The sequence below is a fragment of the Diadema setosum genome, chromosome 14 (assembly GCF_964275005.1).
Source record: "Diadema setosum chromosome 14, eeDiaSeto1, whole genome shotgun sequence".
In the NCBI taxonomy this organism is placed as follows: domain Eukaryota; kingdom Metazoa; phylum Echinodermata; class Echinoidea; order Diadematoida; family Diadematidae; genus Diadema; species Diadema setosum.
The window spans coordinates 67,237-87,925 of record NC_092698.1 but is presented as its reverse complement, the minus strand read 5'-3'; positions in this window follow the sequence as shown (position 1 = coordinate 87,925).

Genomic DNA, 20,689 nt, shown 5'->3' with positions numbered 1-20,689 from the left:
ACGGCCAATGTCTCTAAACACAGATGAAACTTGTATGGTCATGCCTATTGCAATCAGGACTCGAATCATTTATAAAAAAAAATCGGATCACCTTAATTTGTCAGTGATGACAAATTACAATCTCTAGTTCTGTGTTGTTGTTGTTGTTTTTTTTTTGTTATCTTAATTTTAGGCGTGTATCATTCAGTGATGAATATTTACGCCTATTTTGTCCTGCAGAGCCTTTGCCTTCGTCGCGAGGGTCAGTTCAGTCGTTTGTTGTTGTTGTTATTATTTTGATTTTTCAAGGCGTGTGTCATTCAGTTCTGTTGTGAATATTTACGCCTAAAATACCTACTGAAATTCATATAGGGTCCTACTAATATCTATCAAATTCAAATAATAAAGGAGAAAAAAAATCGCTGCATTATAATATTGCCGCAATTTTGGAGATTCTAAAACAGACTGTCATCACCAAAGAGGTTCTAGCTAGAACTTCTTTGGTCATCACCCATCATGGGCCGTTTTTGCGTATTTTCTGGCCAGCCCGGTTTGCTATCAGTACCCCCCCCCCCCCCCCGCTTCTCAGCTTGAGCATATATGTGCAAGCCTAGGCCACTAGAGCTCCAATATGTACCGGCCAAGACTGGGATGATGTCTGTCAATCTGAATGTGATCTCCTTTTCCGATTGAATCACTGAAACCAAAAACAAAATATAGGGGCCCTGTAATTTCGAAACCATTGTAACATAAATCAAGGCAGACATTCTGGGCTACTTGTGGGATGCAAATGATCACACATACATACTTCTTACATTTTTAGTTTACATAATACATTTATATACATGCACAAACATACATACATACAAACATACATACGTACGTACGTATACATACCTACATTAAAGGACAAGTCCACCTGCATATACATAAGGATTGAGAGAATGCAGCAATGTTAGTAGAACACATCAGTGAAAGTTTTAAGAGGAAAATTGGACAATCCGCTCAAAAGTTACGAATATTTTTAGTATCTGCACAGTCACTGCTGGAAGAGAAGACTACTGCAGTGCATGATGTCACAATCATATTGTGTACAACTATACAGGGAAAATAAAAAGAGAATTTCACAAAACTTTACTTTTTGAATAAAGCGCACATTTCTTCGACTTGCCACTGACGTATGTTAAAGGGTGTGAACAGTTCGAAGTGAGGATTTAGCTTTAAACGTTTTGTGAGATATTCAGCAACCACTCTATGTCAAAGATCATGCAGTTCTAAGGGGTTGATATCAAAAGTTTATTTTATGAAAATCGGTTTTGAAATGGCTGAGATATCCAAAAAACAAGGTGAAACAAAGAGATCCTAATAAAAGGTGTGGTCTGTAGCCTTTTATTATTATCACTTTCTTGGATATCTCAGCCATTTGAAAACCAATTTTTATCAAATAAACGTTGAATCCTTCTTAAAATTACATGCTCTTTCATATTTCATATAAGAGGTTTCTCATTATCTCACTTAGGAATGTTAAAAACATGATTCCCCACCTCAACCAGAACTGTACAGTCCCTTTAAGGTTAATATTATTCCCCCTGCCTTCTGAAAGAGAGAAGTCGAGTGTTATTTTGTTATGCGAGAAAAATGGAAATATGTTGAATTTTCTTTATTCTTTCTTTATATCGTTGAACTCATTTCACATCACAAGCTATAGTAGTCTTTTCATCCAGCCGTGACTGAGCAGAAACTTCACAAATTCATAACTTTTACGGAATGTCCGATTTTGATCAAACTCTCACTGATGTGTTCTACTGATATTGCTGCATCCACATTAGCCTCACCAGACACTGTGCTGCGCACAGGGTCTGACATGTGTTAGTGTTTCAACGTTGTAAACGACCGTCACTATTGACGGCAAAATCACATAAAATACCTTTTATTTTGTATGATTTTAAGAGTAATATAATTGCAACACTTACCTACAGCATATTTTCCTGATTGTTGAGTTGAATTCGGCGTTTTGTTGGTATCCAGTTATTGTTGAATTTTTCGGAGTATAGATCGTGCGGTGGCATCTTTTCCTTCGAGAGCTTCAAAAAATCAACAAACTACCACGCATGCGCATTCAGAAGTGGTTGCCCGTGCGCCCGTGCGTTTCATGTGTTACGTAAAACTTGTAGTAGATCCGCGCGTGCTGCACCGGCAATGATTTGACCCTTTTTAGTCGGGGTCATGCGACTATCTCCGACTTTAAGATTGTCTAATTATGTTATGTTATTCCCAATATCATAGATATTGTTATGAAAGTGTAATTTCATATCTTGATAATAAAGTATAATCGAGTTAGTAACCATGCCTTAATGCTTTACGGATAGACGGCCATATAAATGTACTGATACGGTCGATGGCTACCTAGGAATAGAATATGACTGTATAGATCTATTAGAGGACTAGATTGGCACTTGGCCTTTAGACTCTCGTTTGAGGTTATATGTTAGGATTACAGGTTATTAAGTAGGGCCATGTTGTCCTGAAATCCATCACTCATCTATCAGGAATATTCCTTGAGATGTGGCTAAAATTCTCCCAGATTTTTTTTTTTCGATCTATCCTGTGTGGTACTCTCCTGTGGTACCATGGAAATGCTGTGTGGTACTGCCCTGTGGTAATGCTGTGTGGTAATGATCGACCTGTGGTACTGTCCTGTGGTACTGTCCCAAAATACCACAGGACAGTTCCTGTGGTACTGTTCTATGGTACTAGTCCTGTGGTACTGCCCTGTGGTACGTCCCAAAATACCACAGGAATTCCTGTGGTACTGCCCTGTGGTACGTCCCAAAATACCACAGGAATTCCTGTGGTACTGTCCTGTGGTACCGGTCCTGTGGTACTTTTCTGTGGTACTGCCCTGTGGTACGTCCCAAAATACCACAGGAATTCCTGTGGTACTGTCCTGTGGTATGTCCCAAAATACCACAGGACAATTCCTGTGGTACTGTCCTGTGGTACTTTCCTGTGGTACTTTCCTGTGGTACTGTCCTGTGGTACCGTCCTGTGGTAATTACCACAGGAGTACCACAGGACTTTTTCGTAAGGGTTTCATGAAGTTCAAAGTAAGTTCCATCATTAATACTTTGACTTTTTAAGTCATATATGTATTTTTTAAAATCTAGAGTGCTTTTTATGAATATTCATGAGCTATGTAAAAATTTGTACCACAGGAGTACCACACGAGTACCACAGGAGTATAAAAGTCCTTATGAAATTTCTCATGCTTTACATCAGCACTTTCACTAAATAGGTAATACTGTAGGAGTATAGGACAGGATAAGTAATGGCAAATCAATTATTATAATTCACAGCCTAACTCATCTATCAATTAATTGAGGAATATTAATATGTGCTTGTTTGTTTGTATTTTTGTTATAAATTTCAGTTGATTCTGCCTTACAATTTTCCTGTGTGGTACTCCTGTGTGGTACTGCTGTTTGATATTCTCCTGATGTGATAGTCCTCTGGTATAAAATGTTAAGAAAAAAAAAAGAATTTCCTGTAGCATTTTTCTGTGGTACTTAAAAATTTAATTTGCTGTGTGGTACTTATATCTGTGTGGAATAGCACCATATTATGATTTTCCTGTGGGATTTTGGACAGTTCCTGTGGTACTCTCCTGTGGTATACATCAAAAATTACCACAGGAATTCCTGTCGTACTGTAGTGTGGTACGTCCCAAAATTCCACAGGACAATTCGTGTGGTACTGTCCTGTGGTACTGCCCTGTGGTACTGTCCTGCGGTACTGTCCTGTGGTACGTCCCTAAATACCACAGGACAAGTCGTGAGGTACTGTCCTGTGGTAATATCCTGTGGTACTGTCCTGTGGTACGTCCCAAAATACCACAGGACAATTCCTGTGGTACTGTCCTGTGGTACTATCCTGTGGTACTGACCTGTGGTACATCCCAAAATACCACAGGACAATTCCTGTGGTACTGTCCTGTGGTATGTCCCAAAATACCACAGGACAAGTCGTGTGGTACTGTCCTGTGGTACTATCCTGTGGTACTTTCCTGTGGTACTGCCCTGTGGTACGTCCCAAAATATCACAGGAAGAGTCGTGTGGTACTGTCCTGTGGTACTATCCTGTGGTACTTTCCTGTGGTACTGTCCTGTGGTACTGCCCTGACATGGTATTGTCCTGTGGTACTGCCCTGTGGTACTGTCCTGTGGTACGTCCCAAAATACCACGGGACAAGTCGTAAGGTACTGTCCTGTGGTAATATCCTGTGGTACTGTCCTGTGGTACGTCCCAAAATACCACAGGACAATTCCTGTGGTACTGTCCTGTGGTATGTCCCAAAATACCACAGGACAGACAAGTCGTGTGGTACTATCCTGAGGTACCTTCCTGTGGTACTGTCCTGTGGTACTGTCCTGTGGTACTGCCCTGTGGTACGTCCCAAAATACCGCAGGACAAGTCGTGTCGTACTGTCCTGTGGTACTATCCTGTGGTACTTTCCTGTGGTACTGTCCTGTGGTACTGCTCTGTGGTACTGTCCTGTGGTACTGCCCTGAGGTACTGTCCTGTGGTACGTCACAAAATACCACAGGACAAGTCGTGAGGTACTGTCCTGTGGTACTATCCTGTGGTACTGTCCTGTGGAACTGCCCTGTGGTACTGTCCTGTGGTACTTCCTAAAATACCACAGAACAAGTCGTGTGCGGTACTGTCCTGTGGTACTATCCTGTGGTACTTTCCTGTTGTACTCTCCTGTGGTACGTCCCAAAATACCACAGGACAATTCATGTGGTACTGTCCTGTGGTACTGTCGTGTGGTATACGATCCCAAAATACCACAGGACAATTTGTGTGTATACTGTCTTGTGGTACTGTCCTGTGGTACTTTCCTGTTTTAATGTCCTGTGGTACTGCCCTGTGGTACATCCCAGAGTATCACACGAGCCTGTCACACAGTACCACACAGTTCCTTTGTTAACATATATTTGTGTGGTACATTGTGTGGTACCAACCAGTACCACAGGAAGTACCACATGAGCCTGTAAAACAGTACCACACAGTTCCTGTGGTAACATTTATTTATGTGGTACATTGTGTGGTACTGACAAGTACTACAGGGAGTACCCTACAAGCCTGTGGTACAGTACCACACAGTTCCTGTGGTAACATTACAAGTGTGTGGTACATTGTGTGGTACCGACAAGTACCACAGGGAGTACCACAGGACTTTTTTGTTAGGGAACGTCCGCGAAGAAATAGAGGTGCAGCGCTGTCGCGATTCGCGACAAAGGCTGCGTGTAGTTAGGGTGGGATTTCACGGAGCACGCGAACGATTTGCGAAGGACGCGAATGGCAAGATCCAGCATTCGCATTTTAGTCTGCAAACGATCGCCAAACAAACGTGAGGGTTCGGAAGCGTCGTCAATTGTTCGCGAATGTCGTTTTTACTTCGGCGAGAATTTCAAGAAAGTTTGAAATTTGTTGCGAACCTTTTCCGCACACTTGGTCGTGATTTGCTCGTGAATTGTTCTCGAAAGTGTCTTTAAGGGTAGGATTTCACGGGGCACGCGAACGATTTGCGAAGGACGCGAATGGCAAAATCCAGCATTCGCATTTTGGTCTGCAAAAGATCGCCAAACGAACGTGAGGGTTCGGAAGCGTCGTCAATTGTTCGCGAATGTCGTTTTTACTTCGGCGAGAATTTCAAAAAAGTTTGAAATTTTCTGCGAACCTTTTCCGCACACTTGGTCGTGATTTGCTCGTGAATTGTTCTCGAAAGTGTCTTTAAAGCCTCGTCATATGCGTAAGACCTTCGCAAGACACGCGTGATGTTCGCAAAATGTTCGTGAAACCCCAAACAGACTCCGAAACTTTGGAGAATGTCTCGCGTATGTTACGCGAAATCTGCGAAGTTTTTGCGATCATTTTACGACGTAATCGCAAACTGTTCGCGTACCTTTTGAGACATTCTCGCGAACGTTTAGCGCACGTTTGGGGGATGTATGACCTATACGTTTTCTACAAATAAAAATCGTAGCATACACCTAAACATCAAACAATTATTAACAACTATAGTAACAAAAGAAATTAAAGACTAGCAAAGAGAAAGAAATGTTTGAAATACAAAAAAAAAAATCGCAGAATACAGTTAAAATTAATCTAAAGTATGTAAAATTTCATTTGAAGTATAAAGATTATGTGTTTGAGGAACTGCAAAAAAAAAAAAAAAAAAAAAAAATCATATGCTTTACTAGTGGAGATACGTCCCAGGAAAAAAAAAAATGTAGGCAAGCACACAATAGAAAAATGAGAGAAAAAGAAAGGAGAAATAGAGGAAAGAAAAAAATTCAACTCAAGATGCCACAGCTTCCACCTCTCCTTGGGTACCTTTTCTCCCATGATTATTGAACATTTTTCGTTGTTCGCATTTCCGTCGCGTGTTCTTCGTGTACGTAACATGCTGTACTTTAGCAATGATACACACGACATTCGCACATACGTCGTGAAAACTTCGCACAAATTGCGCAAGAATAGTTTTCGGCTTCATTGTCGGAAAACATTCGGAGAAAAAACTTTTCCGAATGTTGGATTTTGTCATTCGCGTCCTTCGCAAATCGTTCGCGTGCTCCGTGAAATCCCACCCTAAAGCCTCGGTCTGTGCGCAAGACCTTCGCAAGACACGCGCGATGTTCGCAAAATGTTCGTGAAACCCCAAACAGACTCCGAAACTTTAGAGAATGTCTCGCGTATGTTACGCGAAATCTGCGAAGTTTTTCCGATCATTTTACGACGTAATCGCAAACTGTTCGCGTGCCTTTTGAGACATTCTCGCGAACGTTTAGCGCACGTTGGGGGATGTATGACCTATACGTTTTCTACAAATAAAAATCGTAGCATACATCTAAACATCAAGAAATTATTCACAACTATAGTAACAAAAGAAATTAAAGACTAGCAAAGAGAAATAAATGTTTGATATACAAAAAAAAAATCGCAGAATACACTTGAAATTAATCTAAAGTATGTAAAATTTCATTTGAACTATATAGAGATTATGTGTTGGAGGAACTGCAAAAAAAAAAACAAAAAAAAAAAAAAAAACCAAAACGATCAAATGCTTTACTGGTGAAGATACGTCCTAGGAAAAAAAAATGTAGGCAAGCACACGATAGAGAAATGAGAGAAAGATAGAGAAATGAGAGAAAAAGAAAGAAGAAAAAGAGGAAAGAAAAAAAAAATCAACTCAAGACAGCTTCCACCTCTCCTTGGGTACATTTTCTCCCATGATTATTGAAAAATGTTCGTTGTTCGCATTTCCGTCGCGTGTTCTTAGTGTTCGTAACATGCTGTACTTTAGCAATGATACACACGACATTCGCACATACGTCGTGGAAACTTCGCACAAATTGCGCAAGAATAGTTTTCGGGTTCATTGTCGGAAAACATTCGGAGAAAAACTTTTCCGAATGTTGCATTTTGTCATTCGCGTCCTTCGCAAATCGTTCGCGTGCTCCGTGAAATCCCACCCTTAGATAGCACCAAAAGCATCTAGAACCCCAGGAACTTCGCGCTTCGCACACATCAACTTGGAGTCTCCCGTTTGATAGGGGTTTCGGGCGGGAGAATCTCCAGATCAGAAGGTGCTTGGGGTAACGTGAGTCTCTGCATTCACTCAACCCACATGTCTATCAGGTGAACTTGTCCTTTAATATTCATATCCACATGCACATGCCTATAATGTACCTATATACGCTTGCTCACCTTCACACTTCCATTAGACCTATTGAATTGAGTGTTGACGCGTCAAACTCAAAAGTATTTCCCAGGGTTCAACAATTTATTGTAAATGATTATATAAGGAGAATCTCTGTGTCCTTCTTACGAAGGCCACCATTGCTTTTTGTGTAAATAGGCCTAGGCTGGTGAGTTTAGGAGTCTCAAATCATAATGTTCTTTCTATTATAAATCTAGAGCATTCGATTAGAAAATGTTTCGTTGTTTCTGGTATTCCACATCTTTCACATAACCCGGTATCATGCTCCTTCAATGGAAAAAGGTTATAATTCAAGGCAAGTATGTGATAGTCTAGTGGGATTTGGGGAAAATATGACTGTTAGAGGCATTTTTTAGTAGAAGTTGGGAACCGGTCTATTTTGTATAAATCAAGTACACTGAATCCAAAAATTCCGGTTCCCAAGCGGAATTTTGAGTCTAAGAGCATCTAATTTACATAAACAAAATGGCCATCAATTCATTGCTTTTTAAGGTATTTCGATGATCTAATTTTCATAAAATCTCCCTAGACACGAGGAAATAGTAATAATTTCAGAAATTAAGGTGCAAAGACAATAGCTAGGTCATCAGTTGCTCATTTCACTTATATATACAAATTAAGAAGTGAAATATGCAAATTAGGAGTTGCCGCTGATACAGCAATGCATTACTGCATAATAATACACATGTATATAATATACCTACGTGTTCACTTCTGTTTTTAATCACTTTAACAAGTTATCGGGCAAACAAAAAGTACTTAGTGTCACCAGAGTCGAATCAAAATTAATCAATTCAAAAGAATTCAATCAATTCAAAAGAATTGAATTTCACTTATGCAAATATCTATGCAAATTGGTATACACGAGGATACATAACTGGTAGGATTTTAGATTCTACAACGCATTGCCGCAATATATGGATCTGAATCATGATTCTGATGATAGTTATTATTGTATCAAGACCGGTTCACGATTCCCAGTGTGATAAAGAGATACAAGAACCAACTTTAAGTATTAGAATAAAACATGCATCTCATTTGCACAATAAATTATGCATATATTTTTCCATTTTCTCAACATATTTTCCCCTAAAACAAAGTTTTGCTATCAAAATGTACCCTGGCGTAGTGAAAAAATAGATATGCTATCGGTCAAACAAAGTGTACACGGTGTCATCTGAGCCTGAGGAAAATCAAGTACTGGAATCAACCAATTCAGAATAAAAAATTGAATAACAGTATTTGCAACAACGTATGCAAATTGGTATGCATGAGGCTATACTGCGACAGGCTTCGAGATTCTACAACACATTGCCGCGATATATGAATCTGAATCATTATAGTTATATCAATACATAAGTTGATGATTCTTTTGTGATAAGGAGATACAAGAAAAAAAAACAGGTATTAAAGAAATACCCTAATAATCTAATTTGCATACAAATTATACAAATAGTTGGCCATTTCTATGGATATATTCCCTGAAACATCAAAAGTTATCAGGTTAAGTTTTCAGGCAAACAAGTCGTACATTATGATGTCGTCAGAGTCCGAAGTAAATCAAGTACTTGAATCAATCAATAAAGGAGAACTGAATGACACTAAAAGGTATTATGTTTGCAAATTGATATTCAAGAGGCCGTAGACCAAGCAGGTTTCGAGAGTTTACAACGCACTGCCGCAATATATGAATATGTTTCGTAACAGCTTTAACATCAAGACCTGTTAATGATTCGTGGTGTGATTAAGAGATGCAAAACTTAACTGCAAGTATACTAAACAACACACATCTATTATCTCGTTTGTATAATAAATTATGCAAATATTCACCCATTTTCATGCATATTTACCACCAAAACAAGGTTTTGCCATCAAAGTTATTGGGCATTCACATCACTATACTACTCTATGGATTAGTGAAAGGTCACTTTATTCTTCCCTGTACTTTGTCGTTTTCATTGGATAGATTGGTTTATAATTGTTTTCAATCGGTTGAATTTAAAATCAAGTGGCAATTTTCATAAATCTCGTCATAATCTATGGGGGGAGGGGTATCTATCTCCTCACCCACTCTGCAGGCTCAAGCAAAAAAAAAAAAAAATGTTAGAAAAATCCTGGTATCTCGGACAGTGTCGGAAACAGAAACGAAGGATGAACTTTGTAATTCTAGTCATCAACACCTTTATATTTTGGCTTAAAAGAAACGTAATCTGAATCGAAAAGTCTATTACTCTATCGATCTACATTCATGCAAGGTTTGCATCATCAAGTTGCTAACATGCACACACTGCTGTACGTCGTAGGCATGATTTGTGACATTTCCATCGAAATATTCTGCATTGCTTTCGCATGCACATGAAATCATCTCAAGGCAACTTTGCAGGGTTGGAGCTAGATATATCAGTTGTACAGGCTGTAGACCAGATCAAAACGTTCCCACCCATTGTCTACTGGTGAAGAAAGATCAGGTCTGGCACAGTGAGCAGGATTTTCTTTTTTTTTTTATGATATTTTTTTTTTTAATACAGGAGTATTGTCGTTGAACTGCTTCCGCGAGCGTTCAGTATACTTTTGTCGGTAAAATGACGGAACAGACATTGTGCCAAACGAGCTTGTGTGATGCATCTTTTGAATCGAATATAAGTTTATTCTTATAAAGACGACTGATAACAACCACATTCTTGGAACCCTTTAGTTTTCTTCTCGTACAAACAGTTGTATATCCTTGACGATTGTGAGTCATTGATCACTTGCTTTAATAAGAGTGCTACTGTCAGTATCAGTCTGGCAGAAAAAGCACAACTACAGCATCTATTATACGGAAGAAGGCCTCTTTAAGGTAGCCATTGGATGGATGTTATCTCTCAAGGGAACAAAAGTAACTTCATGTTGGCAAGGTGGTGGAAAACCCAGGTCCTCCATGAAAAGATCCATATCCTAATTCTTGGGCAGAAATTCAAATGGAACGTGGATATTCAAAAACTATACTTGATAAAGCATATAATGAGAGGCAAAATGGCGACCATTTACGTCTGATATGAAGTGGAATCTTCTGCATGTATTAGCATGGTTTCTAATGAGTATTCATTATTCTTTAGTTCTTACAATCTACTGGCCCTTAAAGCTAGAGGCCTGTTTGCTGAGAGTGTCATTTCTAAGATCTGAATCACACCTGGTGAGATATATCATAAGTCAGACAAACAAGCAGTGGCGTATCTGGGGGGGGGGGGGGCAAGGGGGGCACGTGCCCCGGGCACCACTCCTTGGGGGCGCAAAAAAAAAAACGAAGAAAAAAAAAAGAAGAAGAAGAAAAAAAAAGAGAAGAAGAAGAAGAAGGGGAAAAACAAAACAAAACAAAACTCGCCCGGACGGGGGAAGAGGGGGGGGGGGGGGGAGGGAGAAGGGGCAGAAAACCAAATCAAACAAGATAAAAACAAAACATGATGATGACGCGGACAAATAACAATGTTTATTGTGTTATTGTGTTCACACAAGAATTCCGAATTCCATGTTTTGTGAGCTGAAATACAAAAATTTTCGGCTCGCTCGCTGCGCTCGCTCGCCAAAAATTAACAAAAAAAAAAAGAACAAAACGTGATGATGACGCAGAAATATACAAATGTCGACTCATTACTCGCGCATACAAATTTAGAGTATTTTTCAAGTCCTCAGTTTGTTGGTATGAATCGTTATCTATAAGGCCGTCACTATATCTAGATTAGAATTGTAAGATTTAATAAGAAAAAATGACATGAATTCCATGTTTTGTAAGCTTAAATACAAACATTTTCGGCTCACTCGCTGTGCTCGCTCGCCTAAATTTCGTCGGTTCGGTGTAAAAATGGCAGAGGTAAAAATGGCAGGGGTAAAAATGGCAGAGGTAAAAATGGCAGAGGTAAAAATGGCAGAGGTAAAAATGGCAGGGGTAAAAATGGCAGAGGTAAAAATGGCAGGGGTAAAAATGGCAGAGGTAAAAATGGCAGAGGTAAAAATGGCAGAGGTAAAAATGGCAGGGGTAAAAACGGCAGAGGTAAAAATGGCAGGGGTAAAAATGGCAGAGGTAAAAATGGCAGGGGTAAAAATGGCAGAGGTAAAAAGGGCAGGGGTAAAAATGGCAGGGGTAAGAATGGCAGAGGTAAAAATGGCAGAGGTAAAAATGGCTGAGGTAAAAATGGCAGGGGTAAAAATGGCCCATTTTTTCCCGGTCTCCCCTATTTTACTTTCCTGCATTTTTTTTTTTCTCACGGATACCCTCTGCGTTTTGATGGAAAGGACCAAACCTTCCACCCAGCCTCCAACGTCTCTAAACTATTGCAAATGGAGCATGTACAAAAATTGTCCAGAATGAAAACTGCATTCCTTCACGACCAATAGGGCTTACGTACATGTACAAAATATTCCCCTCGTTTTCCTCACTTAAACAGGTAGAATGCATATCGCCTCACCTGACCTCTTTCTGGTTTATCCGAAACATTTTCTTGGGGCTATGAGATGAGAGTGCATAAACCGTGACGTAAACGATGTATACGTTATTATAAACATTAAAACGGAAAAAAAAGGTATACATGCGCGAAAAAAACACGCGTAAAGGTTTGAAATTCTCGGATCACCACAAAAATTTAATCGTGTGTTACTTGTGCCATTGTCAACATTTCCTGCAAGTTTCATCTCAAACCGTTAACTACTTTTTGACTTATTTTGCACACGGACAAACTAACTAACTATCTAACTAACGAACGAACAAATCAAAACATAACCTCCTCCCTTGGCGGAGGTAACTAACAAACTAGAAAAGCACTCTGAGAGCGCAGATCTCCGTCAAGCATGCAGCCCATTTCCACCATTGATCATGTTGTTCCATAGAACATTTTAAAAAAGGGATTGTGAAATTATCTTGTGTAAATTAAATATGGCGGGGTCTAGGACTCTTCATTTGGCTTCGTACTACAGGCCTCATGAAAATGACGAAGAGAGTCTTGTAGAGCTTCAGCGATCCCTGTGTAAATCAAATCGCGATCATATGGTAGTCATCGAGGCGGTGATTTCATTCTAAATGGATGGGATTGGATTGGATTTTCTTACTGTTGTTGTATAACGAGAGAACAACGTCATTTTCGGTGGCTGAATCTACCAATCTTTAGCAACACACCATGTTGATAGATTTACTACGTTAAACGTAATGGAATCTGACTTCGGGAGCAACAGCTAAGTTTGAAAGGCATCAAACATTTACATTTTTTCGCCTGCGGATTCGTTCGACAATGATTGAAAAAATCCCATGACAAACTATCGGTTTTTACTCTCACTTGAACAGTTTATTGCTAAAGTTCGTCTCCAGTTTTAATAAGCATAAGTTTGTTAAGTGACCACAAAGTGTTCATTAAACTTCGAGATATTTGTTTTTGCGCCATGTGATACTTGAACAATGTAATAACATGTTTTGCAAGAGCTTACTTATGTCTGCCGATACATCTGCTATAGTTTGTTTTTTGCGTTTTGTATTTTTATTTCTACATTATGTCGTGATCAGGCCTTGTTAAATAAATAGCCTCCTACGAAACCTGAATGTGAGAAAATAACATAGAACAGGTGAAAAATTAGCGGTTTGCTTCGACTACTGATGTCTCCTTTACTTCTTTACACTAAACAGTTCAAAAAATGAAAAATAATGACAATAAACTAGCCTGGACGTGAGCGGAATTCGTTTGTTTAAGAGTGTGTATGTGAGAGTATGTATATCTGCGTATAGAAGTATATGTTTATACCAAAAGTGGGTTCGTGAGTGTGTGTGTGTGATAACTTCATTGGGCGAAACAACATAGGATTATACTGTTTAAGGGTTTTGCAGCATTGTTGGAACCCCCTTATAATGATAGATAATAGTAGTAAAGATAATAATAATAATAATAATAATGATAATAACAACAACAACAACAATAATAATAATAATAATAAAAATTTCCCATAGGCCTACTAGGCTCTTTGCTGGTTTATTATTCCTCTGAACAGACAGATTACGCCACTGCACTTGAACCAAACTCAGAATAGTGAGAGTGCTCTAATCTTTTTAAAACATAATTCAATATTCTTCAAACCTGCAGTTGGAATTTGATAATTCGATACAGTTTGCTCTGGCTAGGTTATCAATCAAAACCTCTTCATACGTTTATCTCTGAAGAAATCACTCTCATTAATTCTGACATTTTACCTCTGACATTTTTACCTCTGACATTTTTACCTCTGCCATTATTACCTCTGCCATTTTTACCTCTGCCATTTTTACCTCTGACATTATTACCTCTGCCATTTTTACTTCTGCCATTTTTACCTCTGCCATTTTTACCCCTGCCATTTTTACCCCTGCCATTTTTACCTCTGCCATTTTTACTCCTGCCATTTTTACCCCTGCCATTCTTACCCGTGCCATTTTTACCTCTGCCATTTTTACCTCTGCCATTTTTACCCCTGCCATTTTTACCTCTGCCATTTTTACCTCTGCCATTTTTACCCCTGCCATTTTTACCTCTGCCATTTTTACCTCTGCCATTTTTACCCCTGCCATTTTTACCCCTGCCATTTTTACCCCTGCCATTTTTACCCCTGCCATTTTTACCTCTGCCATTTTTACCTCTGCCAGTTTTACCTCTGACATTTTTACCTCTGACATTTTTACCTCTGCCATTTTTACCTCTGACATTATTACCTCTGCCATTTTTACTTCTGCCATTTTCACCTCTGCCATTTTTACCCCTACCATTTTTACCCCTGCCATTTTTACCTCTGCCATTTTTACTCCTGCCATTTTTACCCCTGCCATTTTTACTCCTGCCATTTTTACCTCTGCCATTTTTACCTCTGCCATTTTTACCCCTGCCATTTTTACCCCTGCCATTTTTACCTCTGCCATTTTTACCTCTGCCATTTTTACCTCTGCCATTGTTACCTCTGCCATTTTTACCTCTGCCATTTTTACCCCTGCCATTTTTACCTGGCACCATTAAGAAGAGGAAGATAAGAACAAAACGTAATGATGACGCAGAATACAAATTTCGGATGACTCGCGCATATATACTAATTTAGAGTATTTTTTTCAAGTCCTTAGTTTGTTGGTATAAATCGTTATCTATAAGGCCGTCACTATATCTAGATTAGAATTTTTAGAATTTTTTTTAGAGATTTAATAAGAAAAAATGACATGAATTCCATGTTTTGTAAGCTGAAATACAAAAATTTAAATCAAAATTTATTTCATTTAAATCACCCTCAAAAGACCCCTCTTAGGTGCTTGAAAAAGCATACCATGCGGACCTTTTTTAAAGTCCCTACCGGGATCGGGTTGGGGTTGAACACTTTTTCAGAAATTAGGGGCTCAATTTTCGCCCCGGGCGCCGTTTTCCCTAGATACGCCACTGCAAACAAGAGAGCGTGGCGTCGTCCAGTTATAAATAAATTGAAATGCATCATACTTGGTGGTTATCACTGGCGGCATGTAATACCCCGTTCCCACTGCCGATCAGATCAACTCGATCAAGCGAGATCAATCCCGATCACCTATTTTTGCCAGAGCAATCCCGACCAAATGCTCGATCGTCCTTCGACACGATCCCTTCCCGACTGCTATTCGATCTTTTACGATCCGCATCCGACCACATCCGCATTCGGGTCGGCAGGTTCGTACAGTGATCGGGTGAAGGAAGAATTGGTTACAGTATTCGTTTGGTTATATGAGACAATTCAGTATAATGCTTGAATAAGGCGTGGACAAAAAGAGTGCTACAAACTGACTATTCATTGCAAAAGCATGAATGAACGAAAGAAATTATTATCTTTAGTATAGGTTTTACCGGCCAATTTCGCCCTTTTGTCAGTCCATTTGATGAAAGGTTCATTCAATTTAGCGAAAATCCTCATCACTGCACATTCGGTCATTCAAAATTGCAAGTTGTTCGTTCAATTTAGCATTCCGATCAATGAGATTTGCACATGCTCTGTGCCTTTCGAATTCGTAAAACGGGCATTCAAATTGGCACGTGCTCTTCAGTCATTCAAATTCGCCAGCACTGGCGAAATGGATATTTCAGTCATTCAATTTCGCGTATGGGCAGTCAAATTCCTAACATGTTCATTGAAATTAACGTCATGTCATTTTTTTTTTTTTTTGGAAAGGTGATAACATTTAAAAGCGTATTTCTATGTGACTTATTGTTTCATGATCCACACACTGTTAAAGGGAAGATAAACCCCAAGAGCAATGTGGATTGAGTGAAAGCAGCAACATTAGTAGAACACATCAGTGAAAGTTTGAAGAAAATCGGATAATCGATGCAAAAGTTATGAATTTTTAAAGTTTTGGTGTTGGAACCGCTGGATGAGGAGACTACTAGAGGTTATGACGTATGAGTGGACAACAATACAAAGAAAATATAAAGGAAATTCAACAAAAATTCACTTTTCATGAAAATTACATATTCCATCAACTTGATATTGACATATGTTAAGGGTAGGAATTATTCCCCCTGCTTTCTGAAAGAGGTTGGTCCATTGCTCTTTCATGATTCTAGAAAAGTGAATTTTTGTTGAATTTCCTTTATATTTTCTTTGTATTGTTGTCCACTCATACGTCATATCCTCTAGTAGTCTCCTCATCCAGCGGTTCCAACACCAAAACTTTAAAAATTCATAACTTTTGCATCGATTGTCCGATTTTCCTCAAACTTTCACTGATGTGTTCTACTAATGTTGCTGCTTTCACTCAATCCACATTGCTCTTGGGGTTTATCTTCCCTTTAAGCAGTAAAAGTATCGTATTTTTTACCATATTTATTATATAACTTTGCTGTTCTGTAACGCCCCTTTTCTTTCATACATGACATTTTAGGCCTACATGTACCAATACTCTAGTTTAACTTCATCTTCTTACAGTCATGACGGCACAAGTTAGATACAGACGTATTTCTCAAGGGGGCAGAAAACGAATTATAGGAATATTTGATGATCATAACCTTGACTTCCTACAACTGGCCGACACACGGAATGAAGCGCTCAACGGCGAGATAAGTTGTGGCCATGCACATGTTGCACTATCTTCGGAATTGAAGAGTCACTAAGCACATTAAAGAAAAAAAGAATGTTGCCAAAATCTCTGAAATGAGTACGAAAATACGAAATGTAATGACGCTTGGAAAACAATAACTATGTTAAGAAAATAAAGAAAGAAGCAAACCATAAACATGCGTGCTAAATTGACTGCAAAAGATGTTAAATTGATTGCCCAAAAATGAATTGGAATGAACGAGAGCAGCATGTCCGTGATCACGTGACTATCATTCTAAACTGAATGAACAAATAACCAAATTGTGCTTGTGTTACGAATTTCAATAGAAAAAGTGTTACTTAGAATGAGGCTAAAGGTAATTTGAATGCTCCAAAATGAATTTGAATGAAGAGATCATAAAATTAAACTATACCGAACATGTCATCTTTGGTATATTTTGCTAAATTGAATGCAGCAATTAGGAATTGGACTGACAAAAGTGCGAAATTGGCCGGGAAAACCTATAGTTGATAGAAGAACACTTCCTATTTTGAAACCACAATCATCAATTCTCGTGCAGGCGTTTCGATTCTGTAGTCATATTTCCTGAAAACAAAACAAAAAACAAAAAAAAAAACGATGACAAAGACTGATCACTACTGTTTGTGAGCCACTCAAAAAGGTACCAAAAATGCATTCATTTGTATTCATTCATTTTATCCGTTTTCAGTAGCTATTTTTGACGCATTCGTTATCAGTTTTTACGGCTTCACTATCGCTCAGTCAAGTAGGATATCAGTGCGGAAAGTAACAGACTTGTAAATCACAAATTTTCATGGAGATCAAAGCACCTGCACGAAGATTGATTATCATTGTGTCAAATAAAATTTGAGATGTTCGTTCTATTGAATAATGTAACGATTTCATTCAGTCGCTCACATCTTTTTAAATAAGAGACAGTTTTGTAGCACTCTGTCTGCCGGGACACCATGTGTAATACCTATAATAGGTTCGTTCATATGCATTCGATATTTTCACTGGATGTGAAGAATAGCAAATCTAAGTTTGATGTCTCACTAAAAAAAAAAAGAAATGTCACACCGCCACGCTTCGTATAAGTGCATGACATAAAGGTGGGCTGAAATTGATTTGGTCTAAAATGAAACATAGGCCTATATGCCCATAAATGCACCATTATACAGAGTTGAAAAAAAATTGACTGTTCTACACCCCAAATGAGTCGTGTTATCTTTGTAATTATTGTTCTCATTATTAAAGAATGAAAAAGTGAATGAAAAATATCTATGTATTCATTGATAAATTATATAGGCCCAAGAGTGTGTAAAATAAAATACATGTATCATATTAATTTCTAAATTCATGAAGTGTGCTGATGTGGAACAGAGTACATTATCATGAAAATAAAATAACATAACATTTTACACTAGCAAAAAAAAATGATGAAAATCTTGGTTATTTTTTTTTTTTGTCAACTCATCCCAGCCAATCGATATCGAGGTGGACTTTAAGCAATGTACATACAACTCTCAATAAAAAAAAAAAAACCTTATTAAGCGAAGCAAAAGTGTAACATCTACGTAAATAAAAGTAAAGTAAGTCACTGAGCATTTATGAATCTACGTTACAACTACTGTTTTAACACGTCAGCGTAAGAAATAGATTTTATATCAACGTAACCAACTTCAACTTTGAAACAGACAAGCTAGCAAAAGAATTCAAGAAACATTTCTCAGTTTATAAGTAAAGTATATAATCTAGAAAATTTCCTTTCACGTTACGGTCATATTACCAGAATACCGATTTTTTCTCAGTTTCAGTTGTGTTTCTTTTCTTACTTCTGGTATTTTTGTCTGGAGAGTCTAATTCTGTCATGTCTGCTGTTTAGGGTTTGTTCTCTTTTCCCTCTCTTCGTGGCCCTTTTCTTTTCTTCAGTGGGCCAGGAGTGGATGAAGAAACTGACGACATTTAACTTTTTAACGTGACCAAGGATTGCATATGTTTTTTCTTAATACCTGAACAATAGATGAGTGCTAAGAAAGTACGTCTGCACCTGCTGCAACCATGCACTGTCAAAAAGTGCTCGGTATTTGATCGAGTGCCGGTCGAAGCATGATCGAGTTTAGTCGAGTATCAATCGATAGCAGTCCTGTATCGGTCGTGTAGCGGTCGAGTTATTCATGAAACTGATGAATCCTGGATCGAGATGATCTGAAATCAATCGTGTAGCATTCGAGTACAACTCGAGATGATCGGGAACTGAGCTCGGGGAAAAATCCGTCCCGACCACACTAGATTTCTATACGACCGATTCCCGATCAGCACGATCTCTTCTCGATCACTACCCGAGCTGTTGGTGTTCGGGCTTCCTACTCGAATATTTTGGACATGTCCAAAATTATCGTGAAGGAAGCAGGAGCGATGCCGATCAAGGTAGATCGACCCCGAATACCAATGCCCAGCGAGCCCGACCAGGCTAAAAAAGCTTGATCGGGATTGATCGAGTTGATCTGATCGGCAGTGGGAACGTACCATTATCCACGTATATTGAAAACAAAAATAAAAAGCAACAGGAAGGGGTAAACCCCTTATTTCGCAGATTGCATTAGAGGCAATTTCAGAGTTCAAACTGTCTTGGAAGTTGACTAAGTTACATTCTTATAACAGATGTAGAAAGATCAAATACTATAATAGGTAGATGTGTTTTCATTTCTTCTCCCTTACTGCTATTCTAACATCGTTACTTAAGTTGATCATGATAAGGCGCTGTCAGAGTGGCGAGAGATCGCAAAGTTTAAGATCGCGAAGTCTTCACGATCTTCACGATCACACTGGCAAGAGATCGAGAAGTTTGGCGAGTACAGCATTATATCCCCAGCTGTAGTGGGAAGTTTCGCGGAAAGTTTGTAGTCACACGCACTTGAAAAACTTCTTGATCCTTTGCCAGTGCTATTCTTCAAGCTTAACTTTCCAGTGGATCCTTCTCCAGTCTTAAATATATATACATATATATATATATATATATATATATATATATATATATATAAAGATAGATTGATAGATAGATGATTTTTATCTAATGAACTTACAACATAATTTTGCTTATTCATTGGGGCATCGGTAGCGTTTGTTGTGACATTAAAGGTATTGTTCGTCGACTTTCAAGAAAAGTAAAACGCTGCAAGAGAAAATAGAATAAAACCACCTATCCCATTTCAACCTATAGACGAATGTTTACTATACATGTATATGCTCTGGTTAGCTGGGAAATAGAATTTCCGTACTAATGCTACAGATTTGCATATTGGAACAATACAATAATGGATGTTGCATATGAACAAAATCACTGCAAAATGGCATTAATCGATGGCATTCCCCCCCCCCCCACCCTTAAAAAAGTTGAGTCATGATCCGCGTAGAGAGAATTTTCATCAATTCGTTTTGCGATTACAGATGCACTACAAATATTTTTTCATGGAATTAACAATTTTATGGCAATATTGCAGCTATTTTGTATGTATTATGCCAATTAGATGTTAAAGTTCATTCGCTTGAAAAAGACCATTTTTTTATGTTGTTGTTTGTTTTTGTTTTTGTTTTGTTTTGTTTTTTGCCCTAGCGCAATCAATTTTGGTTAAGAATCGGAAACTAACTTGAATTCTTTTTTAAAAATCCAAAAGGACCTTTCTAGAGGACTTGAAAAAAATAACATTTTACCAGGGTATATAGGTTATTGAATGAAATGCATGCACATAAAACTCTGAAGCCTACATATAATTTGCATACCAATTACAATATTTGCATTTATTTTGATACCATTGAGAAGGGATTCTGGTTTTATGTAACCCTTGAGAACCTTAAAGTCTATTAT